The following is a 24,344-nucleotide window of genomic DNA, read 5'->3' on the forward strand; positions in this document are numbered from 1 at the left end:
ACATATAACATCTTCTTTCTTGGGGCTGTAGTATTTATCTTGAGGGCTTGGGGGCATATAGTTTCTTAATGTTTAATGGACTAATTATCAATAGTCTGAGCCAAGAGATGTGTCCAATTAAAGTCTGAGTCACTGGGAGCTCAATTTAAAATTCAGGAATCGTGTTGGCACTAGATCAAGGGTACTGTTTCAAGGAACTTTAAAATAAGAAACAAACAAACAAACAGCCTAGTTTTTGTCTTCTCTAAGAATCCGGGGATTGCTACAAAAATTAAAGCACCTTAGACAAGAGCCCCAGTGCACTGAACATAAAACTCACAAGGTTGAATGCTTTCTGCAGAGGCCTGTTACATTTGTGGCCCTACTGGAGGAAGTTGTCACCTTAAAGGCAATGTATCCCATGCATGAACATCATTGCTCACCCAAAGACTTCCAAGCCTTAAGTGATTAGCCATTCTTTCCTCCTCTGTTTCTTATCTGTTTGGCATTTGGAATGAACCAACTCTGGAAACATAACAGAATACACAACCAAAGGCCACTGAATTACTAGGAGTTGAAGTGGGACAGGACTTGAAAGACTGCTTAACCTAACTCTCTGCTTACAAATAAGGAAAGAGCCCCATAAAATTATGTGTTAAAGGTCACAGATAGAGAGAGTTGATGCACAGTTCATTATTAATTAGTGCTTTTATTAACTAGTGGTTCATACACAAAATGTCTAACCTTGTATGGAGATAGTGTCTGTCTGAATATCTCCCTGAATCCACCGATGTGTGGAGCCTTGGCCCTTGACTTTGCCTGGGTGTTTTTTCTAAGAAAAAGGCAGTAAGCTCTGTTTTATCTAAGACTCCTTTTCCTTTGCTTCCAAAGGAAAGACAGCTATATCCTCAGTCTTGTGGGATCTCAGGGTAAGGAGGGAAGTGAGATGAAGGAGGCAAATTTATCATCACATACATGGGAAAGGGGCTGGAGAGATAGTTCAGTAGGTAAGAGCCCTTGCTGTGCAAACAAAGACTCAAGTTCAGATCCCTGTAACCCTGCTTAAAATATACCAGGTATGGTCAAGTGCCTGTAACCCCAGCACAGTGAGAAGGAGGGACAGGAGGATCACTGAGACTTGGTGGCCACCAGTCTAGCCCAAGCAAAGTCAGTGAGAGAGACACTATCTGAAAGAAATGGATAGAGCAGAATGCTCAAAAAGAAAAAGAAAAACACATGCGACAACTAGTAATTTTGCCTCTCTAGGATCTTACATGGGCTGCCTAACTTTATTTGGCCCAGGGTAGCTGGAACTTATTTGACCAGTTTCTCTGTCTCTCCTTTGTACATCATCCATCAGCACTCTATGACATGGAACAGGCCTCAGAAGTGCGTCACAGAAGAATTTCTTATGCACATGGTTAACTTGATCAGTTTTCCCTGAAGGGCAATGCCCTGCTTGGGTGTACTGTAAGAAAGAACAGCGGTATCACCAGTTAATGACTCCATTTTTTACACCTCAGTATCAATGACTGGGAATAACAGGGACTGGTCACCATGACAAGTCCAAACTACTTAAATATCTAACAGACCCTGAATGGAATATTTGCCACTAACTTTATTCCAGAAAGCTGTGACAAGATGACAGCATTATATCTTTATTCCCACCCTTTAAAGCAGAAATTACCTCAAGCTTTCTGCTAATATTCTACTGGGTTTTTAAGGCAAATTACGTTTCATCGAGTTCGATTCCATTAATCCTTTTAGTTACCAATATTTATAAAAGAGTTAAAATTTCCATTGAGTGATTTCTTTCTAAAGACAGTTCTTTTATTCATTCATACTCATTAAATAATATTTATTTAGGCCATTTTGTTTACTAGATGCTGTCCTGAAAAGTGCCTCTGGCTGGGAAAACACTAGACAAATAATTAACCTATAGCCTTACATCCTAGTAGGAGAGACAATGATTCAATCAACCAACATTTCAGATAAAGCAACGTAAGCATAAGCTCATCTTAAGCACATATACAGTAAAGTTAGATAGTTCCAGGTGATGGTGAGGGCTATAGAATTCTAAAAGGCACGGAATTATGACAGGAATAGAGACGGTGATATCATTTTAAAGAAAGTGATGGGAAAGGATTTGTGTATATTGTTGTAAAACAACTAGAAAATCTTCAGAGCAGTTCCTTCTAAACATGACTCCCTAAATGTTGGGAGCAGAAGGCTTGGGGTTAGGTTTGAGCTTCGGGTTAAGATAAAGTTGTCTGTCTTCCTCTGTCACCTGCTTTTTAGCACTTCCTCAGGTCTCAGTCTCAACCGTGCTCCAGAACCACTCATGGTTTTGTTGGTCACACACCTTGTGATGGCATTGGTGGCAATTATGGTGGCCTTGGTGACAGCTATAGGGTGGGTCACTGTGTCCACATAATCTGCTTTCAATCAGCATATCTCAGTTCAGTGTCACCTAAGATCCCACTGACCGAGCCCCTTCTTTCTCCACCAGGTGTCACACAGTATGCGCGCCTTTCCTGCAGCTGATGGACGCCATCTTGATGCCGTGTAAGTTCTCGGTAAGAGAGGCAGGAATATAGCTCAAAATACCACTGCTGCTGCCATATCGTTCTTTCTCAATCAGCCCAAGAAAAAGTCTCAATTTAACAACTGCTTTCAACAGAGGATAACACTGAGGTCAGACACTTCGGCAGTCATACCTAGCCAGAAATGAATAGTACTGGTTTATTTTCCTTGTATTTATTTTGCTTCACATGAAAGTAAACACATGGAGAAATTTAAAGAGAGACTCTTTAGCAAACATAGATACAAGAGTTTTAGATAGGTGTGAAGGTAGACTCTGAGCTGCCAAGTTCAGGAAATTCTCCCTGCCTCAGAAATGGTGATGGTGAACACTAGACTTCCTCTTCCTTTTGGAGACAGCTATCACTAGATAATAAATTTCTCCAGAAATTTTTTTCTGTTTTCTCTGCTGTAGATGAATATTTCTGCCTGTGTCTACATTCTTCCTCATAATCATACTCATGTATTATTAACCACAATGTAGTTCAAGTCCACTCTGAACCTGGAAGCTTCCCTTAACCTCTTGAAAACTTCCAGGACAATAAATAAATAGCAACTAAGTGTGCTATATTCCCGTGCTTTTCCATTCAATACTACGGACGATCCTTGTACATTAAGTGCAAGGAGCCTGTATGGTGACCAGAAGATATTTTTGAAGTTTTCGTTCCACTACCCAAACAGTACACATGGACAGACCCATGGCTCCAGCTGCCAAGGCTGGACCCCCAGTGTAGGGGAATGTCATGGCGAGAAGGGAAGGTGGTTGGGGAGGGGGAACACCCTCATAGAAGAAGGGAAAGGGGGCAGAATAGGGAACTTATGGACAGGAAACTGGGAAAGGGAATAACATTTGGTATTTAAATAAAATATCCAACTAAAAAAATGCAGTATTTGTTTCACTAAATAAGGCCAAGAATTCTAGTAAGAATCCTCAAAGTTGTTTTTGTTTGTTTGTTTTAATAGAAGAGATTGAAATTCATCCCAAGGCAAAGGCATGGTAAGTGAGTCGAGTTTATCAGCTGAACCAGCCCCTCACTTGAGTTTCAAGTCCACAGATAGAGCACAAAATATGCTGATGTTAAAGTGATGCTAAATGAAGGATTTCCCTTGGGTATTATCCATCCCTCATGTTCTTAGATTGAATGCAAGATGTACTGATGTTAAGATAGTGTTATTTCCCCTCTAGGTTTAAGCTTGGCCAATGTCATGCCAAGGATGGTCTAGACCTTTCTTCTACCAATATCACCCTACGCATTATATTTGTTAGCAGGTCTGATAAAATAGGGGCTTGGTAGCCTGAAAATTAACGTAAACCATTTTACTATAAGGAATTTAACACAATAATAGACTAAGCTTCTTGTGTTTCTTTTCATTTCAACATAACCCCCCAGAGATCATTTTCCATAGATAATTGTTAATTTCAACAGTAGTAAATTACATTTTAGAAAAAATTTTAACAACTATGAATCTTTGTAATATATTCCCAATGATGCAAGGCTATGATAATTGCTAAATGCAGCAAATCTATCAATGGACGAGCCTATAAATTGGTATATGCGGAGGAAGGAGTGAGTTATTCACCTGGTCCCTTTGCCTACTACCTTCTTCCCCAAGTAGGGTACAGATTAGGAACCAAGGCCAGTGAAGCTGTAATAACTCTCAGCAAAAAGACTAGCTTTTCTTCTTCATACTCATAGATTAGTGCTGGTTCACCTTTTATTTTATTTATAATTTTATTTATCATTATTACTGCTATTACTTGTTTTATTTTTCTATTGGGCTTTTCTGTTTATTTTATTTTGGACACTGGTCCTGCACTTTATCCCCAGGACATTATCCAAAGAAAAATTAGAGTTTTTGAACTAACTCCACATGGGGTATCTACAAAGGCCTACTGCCATGCACCTTGGATGACTTTCAATTTTTCCAAAGCCATCTGGAGTCTTTTAAAGTTGTCATTGTTTAAAGAACCTGCCCAGTCAGGATAGAATAGCTCAAGTCACAGGAGAAAAGAAAGGCATAGGGTTGAAGGTAGCCTACAGGCATAGGAAGTCCAGCACAGACTTCTCCTGCACCGAGCTTCGTCTGCCCTTCCCTTCCTGATGGTAAGACACAAATGTCAGCTGCAGTTGCATGCTCTCCAGAGTGCCATGTGCCTGCATTGGTAGAAAACACAGCTATTTGCTTTGCTGGCATTCTCTCCTTCCTACAACTCTTATCTCGTTATTTAAACCCATACATCAACTATCCTATGCCTCCATATTTCTCCCAATACCTGAGGTGCACATGCCGAGCTTATTTCTGAATTTATAACCAGATAATTCTTAGTCTTCCAAGCCTATCTTTGCCAATTCTGGTGCTATTACCATTTTCCTAGTGGTAGCTTCTCTTGTCTGACATATGTTTGCTTTTACTTTCCTTCTTTCCAAGGAACTCCTGCTCTGTTTCCTTCCCCTTCCCATTACTACAGAGCCCTAGGTTTAAGTCTTTTCTCACCTCTCATTTTATGCTTGGCAGCCATCTTCATACCCTCCTCACCCCCTGCATCCCTTTGGCCTCTGTCCTAGAACAGATTTCTGGCCTCACTAGCGTAGGCACTGAGTCCTTGATTTTTCTCTTTTTAAGCTTTACTAATTTTGTTCCCTTAGCAAATGAGTATTTTAGGAAGTTAGACATAATTTTAACCGAAATTTCTTTGTAGAACTCAGAATAAAAAGCACAATTCAAAGAAAAGCCAAGGCAGGTTGACCTCACCAAATTTCTCAAGGACTCAAGTATAGGGTAATTTACCACGGCAGAACATATCCAAGGACAAGTTCTGTCAGTATCATGAAAGCGTGACAAACATTGCTCTGGAGTACAGGGCACATTCAGTTCAAATCCATTCCTATTTAGATAATGTGATCTCAATTGGTAGTGGCTAAAAATAGAGGTCTCGGATTCCTGGAAAGATTTGACTCTAATTTCTGTCTCCAAGGAATTGGAGATGAGACATCAAAGGGTGTATCCTCCTGGGACACTCAAAACAATAAAAATAAATGCACAGTCTGTTGGTCCTTCCCAAAAATAAGAAGTCTAATGAGCACATTTGTGTTTTGAAAACATTTCCTATACTGTATGTCACCTATAGAAATGTTTGTAGACCCACTATAGAATCAAGTACTATCACGAGCCTTGAACTGCCGCAGTAAGACAGGCGAAGTCCCAAGTTCGGGATGCAGTCTTCCAGAACGATGTTGTGCTGCCGGTGGCTACTCACCATCTTCCACTCTTCTCAAATGTTACTAGAAACATTTAGGCTTTTTTGAGATGATCAAACTGTGTAATCTGGCCACTGGATTATAAATTGATGTCCTTCACATGGCCATAAGCAGAAAAAGATCAAAGAAAAACATCTGAAACTAGCTTGTACCTTAGTCCTCAGTTGATTTCAACTATTATAATTTAGATGTAAAGTTAAGAAAATTGAAGCTCTAAATGTGATAGTTGTGTGGAGATGGACACTCAGGTTTGGGAGTCACTTCAGGTACTCTGGAAGAATATTCTTTGAGGACGAAGCTCTTGATAAACAACGATACTCATTCTCTCCCAGCTCAACCTGACTGAGTCATTCAGTGGCGACCCGCACACTCCTTAATAATAGAAATTTTTACCATAGCTTTTCAGAACACCAGGAGTTCTAGCTAGGTGCTGTAAAAGCTACATGTGTTTGTATTTCAGTCTTTTCTCTCCTACAGGGCGCCCTGGTGAAGAAGTAAACATCTCCATGCTTAACAAGGCCAAGCACTCACAAACACCTGGGATCGCCAAGGCCCCACAGACTCCCCAAGAGTGGGAAGACAGGTTTTATCCTGTCATTGAGTTACTTTGCACTGAGGGTCTGAGTTACTTTTGAAAAACAGAATAAAACCAATTAAAATTTGATTAAATCTTACCACTTGATGAGTAAGCGGTGTTTTTTTGTTTGTTTGTTTGTTTTGGTTTTTTGGGGTTTTTTTGTTTTTTGGGGTTTTTTTTGTTTGTTTTTGTTGTTTGTGTGTTTGTTTGTTTGTTTGTTTGTGGTGGTGGTGGTGGTGAGAACCAGCTTGCACTTTTTTCCAATTAACAATATTTATTTATAAACTCATAAACTCAAAATTCAAATAGATTTTAAACTTATTCTCTATACATAGTAAGAAGAATCATGGATGAACATTAAAAAAGACCCAGAGATTAAGATACAAAGCATTAAATAGTGTACTTAAAAGTATTGGTGAAGTGGAAGGGGAAGCCCTTGGTCCTGCCAAGACTGAACCCCCAGTGAACATGATTGTTGGGGGGGAGGGTGGTAATGGGGGGGAGGATGGGGAGGGGAAGCCCATATAGAAGGGGAGGGGGAGGGGCTAAGGGGATGTTGACAGGGAAACCGGGAAGGGGAATAACAATCAAAATGTAAATAAGAAATACCCAAGTTAATAGAGATGAAGAAAAAAAAAAGTATTGGTGACAATAAAATGCCACAGCCTGTAGAACTTTGGGGTTAAGCTGACAGGGGTATTGAGGAATGAAAAACTGACAGACGTGCCGACACATGAGCTGAGAAGATGAGCTTCCACGGGCCATGGAGGGTGATGGAGATGCAGCAGCCCTAGCCCAGAAACTCCAGACTAGGTGTCTGTCTCATGTGTCTGAATTGAAGAGGCAGGTTTACTGTACACAGCTGACAGAGTTGAACAAGGAAAAGGGGACAGGATGTCTCTCTAGGAGACAATTTCATGCTGTAAACGCCAGAAGAAAGAAAGTATATTCAAACTGTCAACATCTATACAAGGACCTGGAGGTGGCTTTGCTCTATTCCCTGAACCTGACTTGAGAAAAGTTTTTCTATTCTCATGGGTTTGAGGCATCAGAGTCCTTGATGTTGCTATACTCATAGAAGCAATACGCGCTCAGCCAGGACCTTATCAGCTCCCCACAGTAAAAAGGGTGTTTCTGTTTCATGTGTCCTCTGTGCTTTGCTAAGGGACAGAAGGTAAACGTGGTTTCAAAAGCCAAAAGCAAGGGGATATTTCTGGCACTTAAAAGGAGCTGTAAACTTAGATATTCAGTATATGGGTGCTGAATAAATAAAATATGGATTTTATTTCTGTAAAATCCCTCTGTGAAAATGTAAACATCTTCACATTTTGACAAGAGATCAAGAACAGAGCATATTAACCTTGAGCAGCTTATAAAAGTAATTGTATTTAACTGTATGACAATGAAATTGGGCACTTCTATAAATATTTCAGAAACATCAAGGAAATGTAAAGTTGTTTCCATTTGGAGCAATTGTTTGGGAGATGAAATAATAGAAACTAATAATATGAAGTTCAGGAATCAAATATCCATGTAACATATCCGTGGCTTTTCTTGTCACTGTGACCAAATCTGACAGAAGCAACACAAGGAAGGGATAGTATCAGCACATACCCTCCCATGATGCCTAGGGTGACTCTTCCCAGCAGGGAGTTTGTATCATGAAAGCTAGTGGCATGGTTTGTTCATGTCTTTGTAACGAGAATGTGATCAGAAGCAAAGCTGCCTAGAACTTCAAAGCCTACCCCTACTGATCCAGCCAAATCCCATCTACCAACAATGCTAGCAGCCAGAGACCAATTGTTCAAACACAACAGACTATGGGCGAGATTTTATATTTGAATCATAACGGATGCCAATGATTTTTTTGGGGGGGTCAATTATTCTGCTAAGAAAGAACGAGTTGTTATTAAAAAAACTTTGAAGGATAATCCAACTAACTAGTTATAATACTTTGACAACAATTTAGAAATGCTATGTAAAACACCCTTTGCTGCTTCCTCTTCTTTCTCCTCCTCCTCCTCCTTCCAAAAAGTAATATGGTAAAATAAACGTCGTATATTTTAGGGCTAAGCCAAGTAAAATAAAATATACAGGTAAAAAATAGTTTAAAGTGCTTTCTGAAATTTGTTTCACAGTGGAAGGATGAACCTTGGCTTTCTTACTTTTCTATGTGTTTTCTATGTCCCTATTTTATAGATAGAGCATGTATAACTTCTAAGACAAAAGAAAAGAAGCCGGGAGGGAATGAACACAGCTTTAGCCACTATCTGCTACCCCTTGGCTCTGCACTAAGCTTGGTGAGAGGTAAGATCCTACATGTGCCTCATCCTGCACACCTGTGCATTTGGAAACCATGCTCTGTCTGTGTGTGTGTGTGTGTGTGTGTGTGTGTGTGTGTGTGTGTGTGTGTGTTTGTGTGTGTGTGCGCGCGCGCACATGTGTGTCTTTTTTCTCTTTCAAATGTTCTTCTCTCACATATTACATCCCAATTGCAGTTTCCCCTTCCTCTCCTCCACCCAGCCTCTCCCTTCCCATTCTCCTCTTCTCCCTCTTCTCCTCTACCTCTCCTCCAGAAAGAGCAGGCCTCCCAGGGACATCAACCAAACATGTACAAGTAATAATAAGATCAGGTACATACCATCACATCAAGCTTGGATGAGGCAACCCAGGAGGAGAAATTTTCAACAGAGGGATTTCCAAATGGCTGAGAAACTCTTGAAGAAATGATTAACATCCTTAGCCTCCAGGGACATGCAAATCAAAACGACTTTGAGATTCTATCTTATACCTGTCAGATCAAAATACAAGTGACAGCTCATGCTGGTGAGGATGTGAAGCAAAAGCAGCCTTCCTCCACTGCCGATGGGAGTGCAAACTTGTACAATCACTTTGGAAATCAATATGGCGGTTTCTCAGAAAATTTGGAATTGATCTACTTCAAGACCCAGCCACACCACTCTTAGGCATATACGCAAAGGATGCTCCATCCTACCACAAGGGCACTTACTCAACCATGTTCATTGTAGCTTTATTCATAATAGCCAGAAACTGGAAACAATCTAGATGTCCTTCAACCCAAGAACTGATAAAAAAAAATGTGATACATTTACACGATGGTGTATTACTCAACTGTTAAAAACAATGACACCATGACATTTGCAGGTAAATAAATGGAAGTAGGAAAAAAAATCATCCCGAGTGAGGGTAACCCAGGCCCAGAAAGACAAACATGGTTTGTACTCATAAGCGGATTGGCTATAAAGAAAAAGATAAGCATCCTACAGACCACAGTGCCAGGGAAATTCAAGTTTCTAGAGAGCATCCAAGGTCATGTTTAGAGCAGGCTCAGTACCCTGTATGTAAGATAATGACCCCGAGAGATGCTGTTGCTAATTAGTTTGCAGAGGGCCATCTTCGAGGCACATTATTGCTTTGTATCTATCTACACCTTCTGGAGCAGACGGGCTCTGTGAGCTGAGAATTAAAGAGGAGAAATAGACTAGCTGGTGGATAAAAGGCAGACAGGATGACACAAATATTGATATTTACAGCTAAGTCCTTCTCAAATCTGGGGGCCCATTTTAGTCACTAGGGATGCTGCTCATCAAGGTTGAACTCCTTGAACCAGCAACACCAGCACCGGCTGAGACTGTAAATAACAGAGATCCTGCAGCCAAACCCTAGACCTGTGGAAACAGCATCTGTCTTTCACTGTGATGTTAGGATGACATTGCATATCTGCTAAATTTGTAGAAACCCATTTTGAGAAACTCCATAGATCAGCTTTCTGAAATTGATACCTTCCATTAACATTTCCCTGTGTTGTTAACCCTTTAACCCCTAGGATTAATATATGCATTGAGTGGGGGAGGGGGTTGTTTCTTTTCCTTTTGGAGTATTCATACTCACCATAATCACAATTAAAGAGAAGTAAGCGCTATTGGCAATGTGATATAAAGTATTTTTGATTGTATCACCAAGTTTATACAAATATACCTCAACTTTCATCCTTTCCTTATTATTCCACAGCACCATACTCTTCCTTATGTCTGGAAGATTCTTCTCCGCACTGCTGGCTCGAGTGCTGAATCGTCATCAAGCTTCAGATTAAAAGCCATCTTCAGATGGCGTGGTGATTCGGTCCTTTAACCTCAGCACTCAGGAGACAGAAGTAGGTGGCTCTCCGTAAGTTCAAGGCCAGGCTGTTCTACACAGTGAGTTGCAGGACAACCAGTGCTCCGTAGTAAGACTCAGACTCAGAAAGCTTTTTTCTAAAGTCATTTCTATAAACACCGTTCTTCCAGATTAGGTTAGGCTCTCTGATAATGCTGGCTGACACTTTGACACACCTAGGAAGTGGGAACCTCCACTGAAGAATTATCTCCATCAGAATGGCCTATGGGCATGCTCTGGAACGTTTTCTTTTTTTCTTTTACTTTCTTTTTCTTTTTAATTTTTGTTCTCTAATACATCTTTTTTTTCTGGATAGTTTATGTATTTACATTTCAAATGTTAAACCTTTCCCGGTTCGCCCCTCTCCCATCCCTCCTCTCCCATCCCCCTCTCCCTGCCCCTTTGAGGATGCTTCTCCTCCCACCCACCCACTCCCACCTCAATACCTTGGCATTCCCCTACACTGTAGAAAAGAGCTTTCATAGGACCAAGGGCGTCCCCTTCTATTGATGCCAGACAATGCCATCCTCTGTTACACATGCCACTGGAGCCATGAGTCACTCCATATGCACCCTTTGGATGGTGGTTTAGTCTCTGGGAGCTCTCGGGGGTCTGGTTAGTTGATATTATTGTTCTTCCTGTGGGATTGCAAACCCCTTCAGCTCCTTCAGTCCTTTCTCTGACTTCTCTTTTGGAACATTTTCTTTATCACTAATTTATGTAGGAGGGGGCCAGGACAGTGTGGGAGGTGCCTTCCCTGTGCAGATGGACACTGGCTATGTAAGAAAGGTGGCTGGACATGAGCCTGGGAGTTAGCCAGTCAGCATCACCATTCATAATCCTTGTCTCTGCTTCTGTCTTGGCTCAGTGATGGACTATTCCCTGGAAATATAAGCTAAACTAAACCCTCTCCTCCCCAAGTTTGTTTCCCTTTGTGCTTTATCACAGCAATAAAAGGCAAACTGGCAGATGTAGAATCACGAGTGTTATGATTCTCTGACTGACAGCTGCTCGCTAAAGGTTTGTGAAATGAATCAGCTATTTTCCATTGCAAGAGACACGGAGATACGTCTGGGCGGTTGACTTTATTAACTATGTCATCGATCTCTTTCTCTGTAGTTTATTTGGTTTTAGCCATTCAACCAAAGCCTAAGTTAAACCTTCTATTACAGACTAAATTAAACCTTCTATTACAGACTAAGTTAAATCTATTCCACCTCTGCATTTGGATTTTTGTCAGCTTCCCTCATTTTCTAACACTGTCCCCTCCCTGACACTCTTGGCAGGCAGATAGCTAGAAAGCAAGTAGACATTACATTCAAATGCATTTGTTAGTGAAGAGTGTCATATTTATCATAAATGTGATCATCAACCAACATAAGAATAGAAACCCCTGCATTTTATAATAACCTCTCTTTTGAGCTAACACAGCCATTTTTACTTATTCCTGGTATTTCTCTGCTACAGCTCTGCCTTTGTCTTTTTTGTTTTGTGTTTCGCTTTGGTTTTGGTTTTCGCTGTATTTTAACTGGAGTATCTGTGTCTCTTATTCATGAAGTTATTATCATTCCTAGTTATTAGTACTCTAAATAGTTGGGCTAGTGCTAAATATAAAGTTATTATATTAAAAATTTTTGGCGAGAATGGGGAACATTTGAGGAATAGATGGATTCACATAAGCTCCTCAGAAAGTTTGAGAATGGACAAACAGACTCTGAAGGAACCAAGATTAAACCATGTGATCCCAAGATGAAAGTTGTTAAACGAGCTTAAAAAGTTACGAGCAACGGACAGAGGACTGGCCTTCCATCCCTATGTCAACAACAGTTTCACATGTTCACCACGTGAACAGGTAAAAACAAGGAGAGTTTAGTGCAAATGATGTGTATAATTTCCTTCAGCATCCTCCCTCCCCACTTGGCTTTACACTGCGCACACTGCTCATCTCCCTTCCTCCACAATGCACACACCCCTAAAGTTGTCAACACTTATATTAGGAGGAATTTGTGCATACAACAGCCATTTATTCTCAGTAAGCCATCTGTGGCCTGCTGATCGTCAGAGTTAATCCCCTTGAGCAGCTTGCCCTGCGCACATAACTGTTCAATGCATAAACACAGATGCCTGCAGATGCAGGCCTGCATAGATGTGCACTCTCTGGAGTGTGTTTGACAAACTCAAGTATACTTCATTCACATCGTCTTTTATGCAGCGTATTTCTGGGCTTACGAGAAACCAAAACCAACGTCAACAAAACAAACAAGCAAACAAAAAAAGTCCAAAACAACTTTAGCCATGGAGTCGTCTTTTGCTTCATGTTTATTCATGCTGTAGGAACATAGCCTTGGAAAGAAAAGCTTCCTTTGAGAGCCGGTGGGATTTCTTTTTTTACTAGAACTAAATGCTAAAATTTGGCTGACTTCGAGGTCAAAAAGAGGCTGACAGTCCTTCTTTGGGAAGTGCTTTCTCCCCCAGTGGTTTCATTACTTTGGAGGAACTGTCACATTTACTACGTACATACATATTTTTCCTAGGGTTGCCTTTCCATCTCCAGTCTGGCGACTGGAATATGTTTATATCATGGAAGCAACATGGAGTAGGAACCAGATGCTCACCGTGCAGAGCCTAACCATGCCTTTTCTCAGTGAGAGAACTTAGGGATGTCACTCAATCCCTTGGAAGTCCGCTTCTTAATTTCTCAACTCTAAAACAGAAACGGTAACTGCAGGACTGTTTACAGCTTCCTGAGATAGTTAGCTGCTGTGCTCATTTGCTATGGGGCGATGAGATCTAACTCTTTACTGTGGAGGAAAGCAGACGCACAGCAGAAATAGAGTTGGAGCCAGCCTGAGAGGTCGCAGGTCCATCTTATTATTTCCCAGTTTGCACGAGCCTAAGCTAAAACCTTACCCAATCTGTGCTCTGTTCTGTCCAATCTAAAAGGACAGGGAGAATATAGTCAACCAGCTGCAGACTTGTTGTGAGGAATGAAAACTTAGGTATGTAAAGCCTTCGAGAATGTCTTAAACTGGAGAACGTGCATGGTACATTTTACATTTTGACTCCATTGTTATCATAATGACTGGAAACATCCAAGCTTTTTTGACTGAAACATAAGTAAAGCATCATTAAAAGTTTTTTTTTTCTCTTCCACATTGAGGACTAGAGCAGTGAGAATGAAGATGAACTATTTTAGGGATAGAAGTGGACGCATCCAGTCTAATTCCCTGGCTCCTTTTTTATTTAACTCAGCTTGGCTGAGTTCTTCACAGGCTCTTTGGAAGAGACAAGGATGCCTCATTAACTTCTTGAGTCGCAAAGCCTTTTCTCCTCCTGTTTTCATTTAGCTATAAGGAAATCACATGCACACACACACACACACACACACACACACACACACACACACACACCACATACATTCTCTTTCTCCCTCTCTCATATACATACACCCTCACACACGTACTCTCTCACACACACACTTAAACTCTCACCCCTACTCTCACATACACACACTCACACACTGTACACATATATATACACAAAGCATTACACACATTAAATGGTGTGGTGTTAGTTTATTTAATTTTCTCTGGTGTTTTTTCATATTCTAAGCCTAATGCAGTGGAATTCCCAAATGAAGCCATGTTATTTTGTCACATGTGACAAAAAGAATCTGTTTTATCTTTGAGAAATATGACCATGGAAACACGTCATATTTCAGAAAACACCATTCCTTATTGGTGCAGCTTGATACAGTCAAGCAACCAATTAGTCTTTTTACAGAGAAAGGGGAAGAAGCAGGAATGTCCTAAATGCTTGGAATAGATGGAACATTTGTACAAATCAATGTATTAGCCACAGGGAGCACCTTCACAGACTGTGACTAAAGTCTATCAGTAGATACACATGAGGGTGCATGCCTGTTATCCCAGCAGGCAGGATTCTCAGCTACATACTGGCTCTACAGTAGTTAATTAATACAAACAATAAACAAGCAAAATTCTTCATTTCACCCTGTGGCATCTACTTGCCCATCATCCTGTATCCAGCCTTCCCCCACCTTTTGAAAAAAATGCTTTCTCTCTGAAATGCCCAGGAGATTGAATCCTCTCTCCATAATTCTAAAATTATAATCATATGTTTGATGCTAAATGCTGGTTAGATCTCTTATTCCAAATTGAATTAGCTCTCAAAGGCGATTCCAAATTAGCGATAACCATATGTCACAGCAACAGGCTTGAAAAGCTATATTTCTAGGCTGCTACTTACGCAATCACCAGTGAGTGCATTTAGGGTGGGGTCAGGGCTTCTCCTATACCCACGTACTGACCCCCAGAAAATCTAGACTAGTAAGCATGACATCAGACCTAATTCTTGAACAAATTATATCAGTAACACCTGCAGATCATATATAAAAACACCAAGACAGAAGCCAGAGAGGGGCCTTGGAGCGCAGCCAAACTCTAGTCTCTGAGGCCACATTTAGCACAAGTGAAGCGGCACCGACCTGAGTTTGCGTGTGATGGATGGGCCCTGCAAGGCACTGCCATATCATCCGTCATCACTGTTGTTGTTTGCAGATGCCTTTTGGTGTAACGATGGGGGATGGGGAGAGAGGATACATTTCCAAGTCACTTGAAAGCTATGCTTATTACACTCTTGTACTTTTCCCCCTTAATGTTATAATGTATACCCAAGTCGTCCAGCAGCTTCTGTATGCACAAGGAAACCCCTCTGAAAAAGCAAACTACAAACAACCAGCCAAGAGGAGGAAGCTAAACTAGGTAGCCAGGAGGACAAGCAGTGCTCAAAAATAAATGCTTTTCTATTTTTTAAAAGCCATTAAAAAAAAAAAGAAAAGAAAAGAAACAATGTGACAACCTTGAGGCCCAGTGCCTCTTAGACTCCAAAAGAAATGAAAGAAATGGAATTCTCAGATAGGCCAAAACTTTACCTAGTTTACTATATTGCCTTAGACACCACTCCTAAATAATTTTTTAATTAAATTTATGTATTCACTTTACAACCCGATATCATCCCTTCCTCTCCTCCCAGTAACCCTCACATAAGTCCTCCACCCATTCTACCTTCCTCTCTTTTGAGACTAGAAAGTGTCCCTCTGGGTGTCAACTGCCCCCCTCTTTGCTCATCATGTTCTTGCAGGACTAGGCAAAACAAGGCTACCCATCCAGGCAGGCAAGCAACAGGCTCAGCCCTTGCTCTAGTTGCTTAGAGGACCCACATGAAGACCAAGCTACTCATCTGCTACATATGTGCAGTGGCCTAGGTCCAACCTATGCTTGCTCTTTGGTTGGTGAATCCATCTCTGGATTCCCACAATGGTCCAGGTCAGTTGACACTGTTGGTCTTTCTGTGGTCTTTCCCTGTCCTCTTCCAGACCCTCAGTCTTCCTCCCAACTCTTCCATGAGACTCCCGAGCTCCATCTACTGCTTAGGAGTGAGTCTCTGCATCTCTTTCCATTGGCTGCTGAATGGAGCCCCAACCCCCACAAAACACACACACACACACACACACACACACACACACGCACACACACACACACACACACACACACACACACGCACACACACACACACACACACACACACACACTGCCCATTTCCCTTCTCTACCTTGCTCTCCCTACATTTGATCCTACCCCTGGCCCTGCTTGTCTCCCCATCCCTACTTCCTCACAGTTCTCTCCTACCACCAACCTCCAATAACTAGTTTGATTCAACCATCCTCCCTTGGGTCCTCTTTGTTATTTGGCTTCTTTGAATTATAGCATAGTTATTTTGTATTTTACAGCTAATATCCACTTATAAGTGAATACTGCCACGCATGTCATTTTGGGTCTAGGTTGCTTCTTCACTCAGGATGAGAATTTCCAGTTCCATCCATTTTACCTGTGTCGTTCATGATGTCCTTGTTTTTAGTGGCTGAGTTTCCAGTCTCTGGCTATTATGAATAAAGCTGCTATGAATATAGTTGAGCAAGTGTTCATGTGGTAGGATGGGAGCATTCTTTGGATATATGCCTAAGAGTGAGTGGTATGGCTGGGTCTTGAGGTGTAATTATTCCTAGTCTTCTGAGAAACCAACGAATTGACTTCCAGAGTGTATGTACAAGTTTGCACTCCCACTAGCAATGGAAGAGTTGTTCCCCTCGCTCTACAATCTCACCAGCATGTGCTGCCCTTTGAGTTTTTTTATCTTAGCCATTGAGGTGGGTGTAAAGTGGAATCTCAGAGTCATTTGATTTGCATTTCCCTGATAACTGTGTTAAACATTTCTTCAGGTGCTTCTTGGCCATTCAAGATTCCTCTGTTGAGTATTCTCTGTTTGGCTCTATACCCTAGTATTTTAATTGGGTTATTTGGGTTGTTGATGTGTAACTTCTTGAGTTCTTTATATATTTTGGATATTATCTCTCTGTCATAGGTAGAGTTAGTGACTATCTTTTCCCAATCTCTTGGCTGTTGACTTGTCTATTGATAGTGACTTTTAACTTACAGAAGGTTTCAGTTTCATAAGGTCCCATCTATTAATTCTTGACCTTAGTACTTGAGCCATTGGTGTTCTGTTCAGGAAGTTGCCTCTGATACCAACAAGTTCAAGGCTATTCCCCACTTTACGTTTTATTAGGTTAAGTATGTCTGGTTTTACATTGAGGTCTGTGATCCATTTGGACTTGAGTTTTGGGAAGTGTGATAGATATGGATCTATTTGCATTCTCCTAGTGAGATAGGCAGACATCTAGTTAATCCAGCACCATTTGTTAAAGATGCTCTCCTTTTCCCCTTGTATAGTTTGGCTTCTTTGTAAAAAATCAAGTGTCCATAGGCGTGTGGGTTTGTTTCTGTGTCTTCAATCCAATTTCTTTGATCCACCTGTCTGTTTCTATACCAATAGCATACAGTTTTTCTTATTATTGCTCCATATTACAGCTTGAAGTTAGGGATAGTGGTACCCACTTTTGTTGTTCAGGATTGTTTTAGCTATCCTAGGTTTTCTGTTTTTCCATATGAAGTTGAGAATTGACTTTTCAAGATCTGTGAAGAACTGTGTTGGAATTTTGATGGGGATTGCATTTAATCTATAGATTGCTTTTGGCATGATTGCCATTTTCAGTATGTCAATCCTACTGATCCATGAGTAAGGGAAATATTCCTATCTTCTTGTAGATTTCTTGATTTCTTTCTTCAGGGGCTTGAAGTTCTTGTCATACAGGTCTTTCACTTGCCTGATTAGAGTTATACCTAAGTATTTTATGTTATTTGTGGCTATTGTGAAGGCTACTGTTTCTGTTACTTCTTTCTCAGCCCATTTGTCACTTATGTAGAGGAGGGCTACAGATTTCTTTGAGTTAATTTTGTATCCAGCCACTTTGCTAAAGGTGTTTGTCAGTTGTACTAGTTCTCTGGTAAAATTTTGGGGGTCACTTTTGTATAATATCATATTATTTGTGAAGAAACTTTGACTTCTTCCTTTTCCATTTGTATTCCATTGATCTCCGTTAGTTGTTTTATTGCTCTATCTAGAACTTCAAGTAATATATTAAAGAGTAAAAAAAGCTTTGGCCCTGGTTTTAGTGGGAATACCTTAAGTTTCTCGCCATTTAATTTGATGTTGGCTATTGGTTTGCTGTATATTGCCTTTATTGTGTTTTGGTATGCCCTTTGTATCCTTACTCTCTCCAAGACTTTTATCATTAAGGATTCAAAAGTCCTTAATGCTTTTGCATTAAGTCCTTAAGCATCTTGAAAAATGCTTTTTCTGCATCTAGTGAGATGATCATGTGGAGTTTTTTCTTTTCAGTTGGTTTATATGGTAGATTACATTGATGGATTTTTTTTTATATTAAACTACCCCTGCATACCTGAGATAGAGCCTACTTGATCATGGTGGATGACATCTTTGATATGTTCTTGAATTCAGTTTGAGAGTTTTTTATTGAGAACTTTTGCATCAATGTTCATAATGGAAATTGGTATGAAGTTCTCTTTCTTTGTTGAGTCTTTGTGTGGTTTAGGTATCAGGATGACTGTGGTCTCATAGAATTAGTTTGGCAGAGTTTCTTCTGTTTCTATTTTGTGGAATCATTTGAAGAGTATTGACATTAACACTTCTTTAAAAAGTCTGCTAGAATTCTGTAGCAAAACCATCCGGCCCAGGTTTTTTGTCTTATTTGGGAGGGTGGGGTTAATGTCTATTTCTATTTCATCAGGAGTTATGGAACTATTCAGATAGTTTGCCTGGTCTTGATTTAGCTTTGGTAATTGGTATCCATTTTATTTAGATTTTCCAATTTTGTGGAGTACAGGCTTTTGAAGTAAGACCTAATAATTCTTGGATTTTCTCAATGTCTATTGTTATGTCTTCCTTTTTATTTCTGATTTCATTAATGTCTGTACTTTCTCTCTGCATTTTAGTTAGTTCAGCTAAGGCTTTGTCTATCTTGTTGATTTTTTTCAAAGAATCAGCTCTTGGTTTCATTGCTTCCTTGTATTCTTCTCTTTGTTTCTAATTGATTGACTTCAGCCCTGACTGTTTATTTTCTGCTATCCATTCCTCCTGGTTGTGTTTGCTTCTTCCTAGAGCCTTCAAATGTACTTTTAATTTTTTAGTTTGAGAACTCTCCAATTTCTTTATGGGGGCATTTAGTGCTATGAAATCCCTGAACACTGCTTTCATAGGGTACCATAAGTTTGCAGATGGTACCCTCATTTTCACTGAATTCTAAAAGTCTTTAATTTCTTTATTTCTTCCCTGACTCAGTGATTATTGAGTAGAAAGTTGTTCAATTTCTGTGAATATGTAGGTTTTCTGTTGTTTCTTTTGTTGCTCAAGTTCAACTCTAATCTATGGTTATCTCTTAGATGCATGGGGTTATTTCAATCTTCTTGTATCTGTTGAGGTTTACTCTGTGACCAATTATATGCTCAATTTTGGAGAAGGTTCTGTGAGGTGCTGAGAAGAAGGAATATTTTTTGTTTGGGTGAAATGTTCTGTAGATATCCATTCGGTCTGTTTGAATCATAACCTGTGTTTCATTATTTCTCCATTCAATTTCTGTCCATTATTGAGAGTGGGGTGTTAAGGTCTCCCACTGGGGTTTGATCTGTGATTTAAGCTTTACTAGTGTTTCTTTTAAGAATGTGGGTATCCTTGCGCTTGGAACATAGATGTTCAGAATGAGATGTCCTCTTGGTGGATTTTTTTTCTTTGATCAGTATGAAGTGCCCTTCCCTGTCTCTTTTGATTATTTTGGTTGGAAGTTGTGATGGTTTGTATATGCTTATCTCAGGGAGTGACACTATTTGGAAGTGCGACCTTATTGGAACAGATGTGGCCTTGTTGAAGTAGGTGGTCTTAAATACCCTAGTCCTAGCTGCCTGTAGGTGATTCTTCCACTAGCAGCCTTCAGATGAAGGTGTAGAACTCTCAGCTCTGCCTGCCCCATGCCTGCCTAGATGCTGCCATGCTCCCACCTTGGGACTGAACCTCTGATAATGGACTGATCCTCTGAACCTGTAAGTCAGTCCCAATTAAATGTTGTCCTTTATAAGACTTGCTTTGATCATGGTGTCTGTTCACAGCAGTAAAGCCCTAACTAAGACAGAAGTATATTTTATTTGATATTAGAATGGCTACTCCAGCTTGTTTTTTAGGTCCATTTGCTTGAAAAACCTTTCTCCAGTCCATTATACTGAGATAATGACTTTTTTTTGTTGCTGAGATGTGTTTCTTGTACACAGCAGGTTCTGTTTATGCATCCAGCTCGGGGTTCCACAAGGGTCCTCTAGATTGAGAAGCAAGCCAAAGGCAGACAATGGGGCTCAGAAGACCATGAAGATCATTGAGCTCTTCAGACTGTCTCAGATGGGCTAGCAGAGTACCCAACTAATATAAGTGGGGTCTGGTTGAGGCACAGCCAATCTCCATTTCTGGACCATGGCTCCCCCAACCTACTGCCATCAGGATCATCCAGCTGTGTGAGGGGAGGACTGGGAGAAGGGAGAGAATGCAATTGGGATGTAAAGTGAATAAATAAATTAATGGGAAAATACATATTTATGATATATCAGACTCATTTGATATTCAAATCGTAACAGCAAGTCATTTCTTTTTGTGACTATTATATGAGTGAATATTGTGAAATTTATTTATTCATTCATCATTTGATAAAGATTTTGTTGTTTTGCTTTTCAGCTACTATTGATAATGATTCTGATTCACATACAAGGTTTTGAATGTAAATGTTTGATTTTTGTTAAAGCTTCATTACCTGGGAACTTAGAACTGTGTTTATCAACTTTCCTACCAGAAATATATGAGGCTCTCACTTTCCCCATTAACTTGTCAACACCTGTAAATCATGTCTTCTTAGACCTTGCTAAACATTTCAGTTTCATAGTGACTACAAGGTACTCTCCCATTGGTTCGCTTTGCATTTTTCTGAAACCTAATGATACAGAACTTCTTAGTGGTCATCATCCCTGCAGATGTGCCATTCAGATTCTTTGTCTCCATTTGTCAGTTGGATTGCACTTTTATCACCAAAGAGTTGCTATCACACATACAACTCTCACACTTCCTCCACCCTGTGCCTTTTCTAGCCACTTTTAAGATTGTGTCTAACAAAGTTTTCAATTCTGATGAAGTGCAATTTTTTCTTCTTTGTTCCTTTTATCTTGTGTTCAAGAAACCAGTGCCCGAAAAGGGTCATAAGAGGTTTATGCCCACACTCATGTCTGAGAGCTTTGGAAATGTAGCTCTGAGAGAATTATATCCTCTGTGAAGTTGACACTTGGATATACTGTGATAGGGGCAGTCATGTTTGTTCTTTTGAGTGAGGATGTCCAGTTTCTCAAGGCCATTGGTTGATAAGTCTGTCATTTCTTCACTGAATGATTTTGACACCCTGTTGAAAACAAGATTCTGCAATTGTTAAAATTAACCACTGTACTCTTAGGCCCACTTCATTTGACATATTATTATGGCAATACTGTGATATAGTATTCGGCAGCATTTGATTGGTGTGACCCTATAGTGTCTTGATAGAAGACCAAAGTTTCAGCAATATTTCTCAATTTCAAATTTGTTTTTGGCTGTTCTGAGTTTATTGAAATTATAGGATCAAGTTATCAATCTGTATTGAGAAGGCAACTTGAATTTTGTTAGAAATTTCCTTCCTTCAATATTTAGACCATTTCAGGAAATACTGCCACTTTAAAAATATTTAATCATGTAGCCCATGGCTGTGTAATACCATTACACTTCCAATTACATCTTTTAAATGTTCTTTTAATAAATTTATAAGGTTCTGCATGCCCTGCTTTATTCAGACCTGGCCCTAAGAATTTATTCTCTTCTTGATGTTATAAATATATTGCTATCTTAGTCTCATTTTAGATCGCTCATTGAAAAACTCATTTAACGTATTGATATTCCATTCCGAAACCTTGCTATCTTGGCTCATTTCATAGGGTTTTTAAATAATTCTTCCAATTGTGTATATGTGAGATTGTCTTATTTGCAAAAGGCAATAGTTTTCTTACTTTCTTTATTTCCAAATTCAGAACTGTTGTGTTTTGAGTGTGAAAGGTTTCTTGCAAGCTCTTGTTTTTGCACAACTACATATTTGCAGCAATTTTTAGTGACACTTAGCTAGCTAGCAAAGCTGGATCCTTGGTTCAGAGTGTTTAGGGCAATGTCCCAGTCTTACTTCCAGTCTTATCACTGCTCCTGATCTGCCAGACTGTGGGATGCTTCTGCCACAAGCTCCCTCTACTGTGTCTTTTGTCATGTCTTTTCCACTGTGAGAGAATGAAACCCAGAACCAAAATCAATCTGTCTCCCATTAAGTTACTTCGGTTCTGTGTTCTGTCACAGCACTACAAAACCACTCACAGAGGAGGCTTCTATCTTTCATTGCTTAAATTTTTTTCCAACATTTCTTAGCTGAAACATCCACTGGGCAAAACCAAATATGTTGGTGAGCTTCCTGGTCTTAATGTGAAAACATTGAGTATTCAGTCCTCAAATCTGGTCTTAGATAGTGGTTTCCACAGATGCCTTTCCACAAGCCTTGGGACATTCCTCTTGTTTTTGTTTTTATTTTTTGTTTTTTTGAAGATCTAAAAAGAGTTCTTCAAGAAAACATAAATCTTAATAAAGAAGTCAACTGAAATATATTAACGTTTCTGTCCCCTGAAACATGCAACATGAAAAAGAAACCCAGAAAGCTCTTTGAAGATACTTGAAATGCATACTTACCAAAAATAAGGGTTTTCTTTCTAGAATATTTAAGAGACTCATATAATGGAGGCTCTAATATACCAATGATTTAGCTAAGTCCCTCCTTTTACCAGAAAGATGTTTACAAAATTTAAGGGCTTTGAAATGGCAAATATTGAGACTCAACATGTAAGTCAGATAAAATCTCTGATGTCGAAATTGGGATGCCTGGGCCATGGCTTGCTTGGGTCTCTTCTTTGGTTGCCTTCTCCCCAATCTAATGACATCTCCACAAGATCCACAACTCCGGGTCTTGACATTTAGAAGGGGGCATAAGATGGGGTCAGAGAAAGGCTTTAGATTGAGTTCATCCCAGCTCCCCATGCATAGAGGAGTCTCATGACAGCACAGCTGGTTTCATACCACATGTGACTGTTAACAGTGCGTTGATTTTCACAACTTAGCTTTTCAATAAATTTTGGGATGAGAATCACTAATCCGTAGCTTCTGTCTTCCAGAACTTTCGAATGCCAACTATGTGATAAGAACAAAGTGCTGCCTGGATTTCAAGAAATGTGTGTGTGTGTGTGTGTGTGTGTGTGTGTGTGTGTGTGTGTGTGTGCTTGTATATGTGTGTCTGTGTGTGTGTATGTGTCTGTATGTTTGTGTTTGCGTATGCGTCTATGTGTGTCTGTGTGCTTGTATATGTGTGTCTGTGTGTTCAACATAGATCTAGAACATACAAAGTATTTACAATATAGTTTCACCATAATAATATACTACACTAATAGCTGTATTCTATATCATTCATATTTATTATTAAAAATTGGGCCACTATATAGAGTTAAAGGAAACTGGGCCAGTTTAGCATCCATAAAAACAGTGAACAGGTATAGGTTGAAGGGGAAAATGCTGTTTCTTCTCCACTAAATCAAGCAGAGATGAACTGGTTTTAACAGACCAGAATGAAACACCATTACCTAACCCCTCTTATGAAAATTAACTGTGCAAATAAAATGAATCACCTCTTCTTTGGAAAAGGCCCTGAGATTCACTTCTGCTGGCATGTGGAACAGCTCAGCATCCATGGGTTTTAAATAGCACCTGGAAGGACTGATCAGTTTCTTTCCAGCATTTTCTGCATGGCGGTATAAATTCAAGCTGTTGTGGGGGTGTGCCACAGGCACTCTGAACATGAACTTGGAATCTTTCTCTTATTTAAAGATCTCATCAAGGTTGGGGAGAGAACTGTTATTTTAAGCATTAGTCATAACCATGGCGTTTTCTCTGGTACCATTGGAACATTGATAAAAGGGGACAGCAAGTGCACAGTGACACTGGAACAGCTAGCTATAGCTTACTTTGTTTTGTAAATTGCCCCCAACATCACACATAGGTATAGGAAGGCTCCTTCTCATTACTCTCTACCCCAGTGGGCTCCTCATCAATCATTGTGCAGTTTTGTGGTTTTTCATCTCTTCTTTCCAGGTGTACTGACATTATGGGTTGTTCTTGTCCCTAGGCATTGT

At 39.9% G+C, this 24,344-nt stretch overlaps 2 long non-coding RNA genes across 2 annotated transcripts in view; one reads left to right on the forward strand and one right to left on the reverse strand.

The window, feature by feature from the left end:
• Positions 1-1,794: 1,794 nt before the first annotated feature.
• LOC102546726 (uncharacterized) overlaps positions 1,795-24,344 on the reverse strand; it is a 246,060-nt gene continuing 223,510 nt past the window's right edge. Inside the window, exons 9-10 of the long non-coding RNA XR_015670592.1 lie at positions 9,038-9,187; positions 1,795-2,696 (exon numbers count right to left, since the gene is read on the reverse strand). This is a non-coding gene — a long non-coding RNA (uncharacterized LOC102546726). The remainder of the gene's footprint in view (positions 2,697-9,037; positions 9,188-24,344) is intronic.
• On the forward strand, positions 2,457-6,493 carry LOC147996039 (uncharacterized). The gene is made up of 3 exons (XR_015670612.1): positions 2,457-2,544; positions 3,523-3,556; positions 6,297-6,493. It is a non-coding gene; the product is annotated as an uncharacterized LOC147996039 (long non-coding RNA).

Source organism: Rattus norvegicus, chromosome 2 (assembly GCF_021556685.1).
Source record: "Rattus norvegicus strain SHRSP/BbbUtx chromosome 2, alternate assembly SHRSP_T2T, whole genome shotgun sequence".
NCBI classification, from domain to species: domain Eukaryota; kingdom Metazoa; phylum Chordata; class Mammalia; order Rodentia; family Muridae; genus Rattus; species Rattus norvegicus.